This window comes from Apis cerana, linkage group LG1 (assembly GCF_029169275.1).
Source record: "Apis cerana isolate GH-2021 linkage group LG1, AcerK_1.0, whole genome shotgun sequence".
Classification (NCBI taxonomy): Eukaryota; Metazoa; Arthropoda; class Insecta; order Hymenoptera; family Apidae; genus Apis; species Apis cerana.
The window spans coordinates 9,681,139-9,685,527 of record NC_083852.1 but is presented as its reverse complement, the minus strand read 5'-3'; the positions used below and the strand labels follow the sequence as shown (position 1 = coordinate 9,685,527).

Here is a 4,389-nt window from a genome sequence, read left to right as displayed (position 1 = left end):
AGAGACTGTGACAATCTGCCCGGCCCTACCTACTTATAGTTAACAGACACACCAGAAATATACTACCTATCCTACCTAACCCTATATTTAAAAAAATGGCAAAACAGACATACCAACACATTCATTCTACGATTCTCACGCATAATACTCGGGCGCAAAAGCCTACACTAGGGAAAACGTCCCGGGACGCCTCCGACACCCGAGCTTGGCACACTACATTCACACTCTAACTTTACGTACCATTTTCCTGAAATCAATTGACGATGGCTAATGACCATTGCGTGAAATGCGATGAAAATATATATATATTTTAATTATGAATATTTTGAAAAGATATACCATTTAAAAGAATTAAATTATTTATAAAATGTATAAATGTTTTATAAAAGGAAATTTATATCAATTGTAATTTGAAAATAAAAATTATAATTTCTAATATATATAAATTATTTCAAATATATAAAAATTGTAATGAAATTATTCGTGAATATTTCAAATTGTTAGTTAGATTATATGAAATGATAAACGACGCAATTCCACAGCCTAACCACACACACAAAATGTGGAAAATACGTCGTGCACGATACACTAACGCATCGTCAATCGCTAAAAAATGTTTATTAGCTTATAAACTAAGATCATCATGCCCATTGCCTCTCTCTCACCCAAGTAGCACTTGGGCACGTGAGTGAGATCCTGGCAATGAACACGGAAGGGGTTAAACCTGAAAATCCTGAGCTAAAAAGATTAATATAAATATTTTGTATCTAACGAGCTAATGAATTTTTATCTTATATAATCTTATTATATTTCAAATTTTAATGACTCTATTTTATATTTTATTTTTTAATAATGTAAATTATTGAAATTTTAATATTCTATAAAAAGAATTACTAATTAAAATGAAATATATTAATTAAAAAAGTGATTAAAATTCAATTCTGAACGAAGATATTGATTCAAAGTTTAAATATTAATGAAAATATCCTCAGGTGATTTCTTCATCAAAGCATATTTTCGAAAATACAAGTGTTCAAAAGTTGTAGCTTTGATTTCAAAATCTGCCTGTCGCGAAATGTCTTCTTGTACATAATATTTCAAACAAAAACAATAAAATTACGTATTTATGCTATCTTGAATATTAAGCAATCCTTTAAAACATTATCGTGAAATAAAAATGAAATGATTTAATATCACATTCAAATATTCGTTTTTAATTCATACACGAATATTCATTTAATTATTAGATGTTATAAATATTCATATTAAATATACTCTTACAAATTATAATTTAATTTTCTATTAACTTTAGACTAATATTTAAAAACGCGAAATACAAGAAGACCTAGCCTGAACTAATAAATAAATACAAAGAAAATAAATGTTACTACTCACGGGTATATAAAATATATATATCCGTGGTCACTGTGCTCGTGCAAAATTCTACGTATACAACCAATCACTCGTGTCGATTCGGATCTTTCATCCTACGACATGATTGAGTGACCAGAGGAACCAAAAAGCATGCGACTCACCATTTGATGCGACGAATGCCTTCACTATTATTGTAGCCCAGAAATCATCGAGAAGAAGGTTGTCATCAGGTAGAAGGATGGAAGAAATCTATAACAAAACAGTATTTTAAATTATTCTGATTATTTGAAAAAATTGAAATACGAAACTATTAAATATGCAATATGTAATAATGATATTAAAATTTCATTTAAATTTTATTTAGAAGAATAAAAATTTAGATAGATAAAAGTATAATTACCTCTTCGCGTGATGGATGATCGTCTTATTTTCTTGAGAGAAGCACTGAATCTACCCTGTACCGAAAACGAATATTTAAAATAAAAAAAAATAAAAAATAAGAATCTAATAACGCGTCCGTATATAAATTATAATCGGCGAACAAACACTGATTTTATTTTCGCGTTTGATTATTCTAATTAAATTTAATTAGAGCTCTTGTGCTTTAAAAAATATTCAAAATACTATAACGAAACAAACACTGATTCTAATAACCACATTGCGCGTGGTCACAAATATTTTTTAAGATTAAAGTCCAAATCTTCATAAAGATCATCAGCACCTGTAAAATGTGAAATATTATATTGTAATTTTTTTCTTAAAAATATAACATTCGTTATTTAAAATCTTGAAATAGTAAAATATAAAACTATATTTAACTTTAAACATTAAAAAATTAAAAAAAATTAAGTTTCTAATAAATTTTAATAATAATAAAAGTATGAAATTCTAATATAAAAGATTAAAATCTAAAAAATGAAAATCTAATGATTTTTCTTACCTCTTCGCGTGGTGGATGATCGTCTTATTCTCTTGAGAAACACTGATTCTATTCAGTACCGAAAACGAATATTGAGAATAAAAAGAAATAAAAAATAAAAAACTAATAACACGTCCGAATAAATTATAATCGGCGAACAAACACTGACTCTACTATCGCGTTTGATTATTCTAATTAAATTTAATCAGAGCTGTTGTGCTCTAAAAAATATTAAAAATACTATGACGAAACAAACACTGATTCTATTAACCGCATTGCGCGCGGTCACAAATATTTTCTGAAATTAACATTAAATTAGTAAAGGGATAGGGAATGATAGAAGAAAAAAAAATATCTTTTTGATATTTTTTTTCTGCTTTTTATCGAGCATTTGTTCTAAAAATACTGTCTTTTTATTTTAATTGGTTATGAATTATGTATAAAAATACTACCAATTATTTATTAATATCTGAAATTTAATAAAATGTTCGTTGTCAGATTTTAAAACTTAATTTCCAATGATGAATCATTAAAATTTCTCATAAATTATTTATTTTTTCTCTTTCTTTTAACTAAAATGTAATTTTATTACGAATTGCTTAACAATAATTACTAATAATTTAATAAAAATAAAACAAAACAAAAATTTATACATACGAAATATAAAATTTACGTCATCAAGAAAGACATGGCGTCCATATTGGAATTTTTCCCGCCTTTTGAGAACTATCATGATATCTACCAATTAAACCTGTACAAAAAAAAATCAAAACTTCTAAATAAATGAATAATATGTATAAAATTAGATTATTATTATTATAACAATCAAATCAAATAAAAGTTTAAGCTATAACTATCATAAACTATTTTATTAAATTTTTTTAAACACTCGAATTACACAATGAATGAGAAACTCAAAATGATTTAGCCACCAATTATCAATTCTAATAATAAAATATTCAATAAAGATGTATTAATTAAATAAAAACGCACAAATGACAAAAAAATTGTTACACAAAAAATAGTATTAAAATATTACGCACTAAATAGAACACACGTCTCGAGAAAATTTCAAACGTCTAATTGCCACGACAAATGAACGAATAATGTCACTTTACTGCGCGATTTGACTTTGCGCATCGAATAACAATATGGAGAGGGGATACGTTCTACAGGTCGAAACATGTTTGAACACGAATCCAATTTCTTGGAAATATTATAAGAAATGTTTCTAGCCTCAAGCAAAATATAAACGATAGACCAAAAAAAAAGTAAACAATAAACATACACGCGAAACGTGGTATACAATATATACATATTGTATTCGGAAAAATATGCGTCATTTTAATAATTCGATTTCACAAAATAAATTTGTAACGAACCGTAAAAAATTTCTTTCATTTTAATATGACTAAAATGATAAAAAATAAAGTTAAAGAATGTAAAATAAACGTATTTAAAATTTTATTTAAAGAAACCAATATACGATTTCAAATTCTCGAAATATTTCGATACACGACTAATAAACGACGCAACAGGTAAATGAACAAGAAAAGACACGAAAGAAACACAAAAAACTAATTAATTTCGTTTTCACCGCACTGAATGGATTATTTAAGAAACTAAATTAACAATAATTAATAAATTTGATAATAATAAGAGTAAAATAACTTACTGCGTAATCCGAATTTGCGATGATCCGTCCTCTTGTCACAATTTTCACCGGTAGACTAACGCCATGCGCACTTTGATGCGCACTTTGATGCGCACTGCGATGCGTCCGCGTCTCGAATTAAGCAACGTTCTGATTGGTTGACGTATAATATCTATTTCTTCAATTAAAAACCGCGCGGAAAATTGAAATATATAATATATATTAATTATTATTATTTGTAACATTAAAATTTTGCAAAGATATATTTATATCTTATTTTTTATCTTATTAATAAAATTATTACTAAAATTATTAATTTAACAAAATAGTTAAATAAAACAAATTATAATATAAAAAAGAAATTTAATATAAAGATTGATTAAACTTATAGAAGTAAAATACAAAAAAGAAATTTAACAAAAAAAAACTTAAATAAATTTAT

The 4,389-nt window shown here is 26.0% G+C and overlaps 1 long non-coding RNA gene across 1 annotated transcript; it reads right to left on the bottom strand.

The window, feature by feature from the left end:
• Positions 1-933: 933 nt before the first annotated feature.
• Positions 934-4,051, bottom strand: LOC133667282 (uncharacterized). The gene is made up of 4 exons (XR_009832630.1): positions 3,969-4,051; positions 2,315-3,044; positions 1,775-2,095; positions 934-1,623 (listed from the first exon to the last, which is right to left on the bottom strand). It is a non-coding gene; the product is annotated as an uncharacterized LOC133667282 (long non-coding RNA).
• Positions 4,052-4,389: the final 338 nt, after the last annotated feature.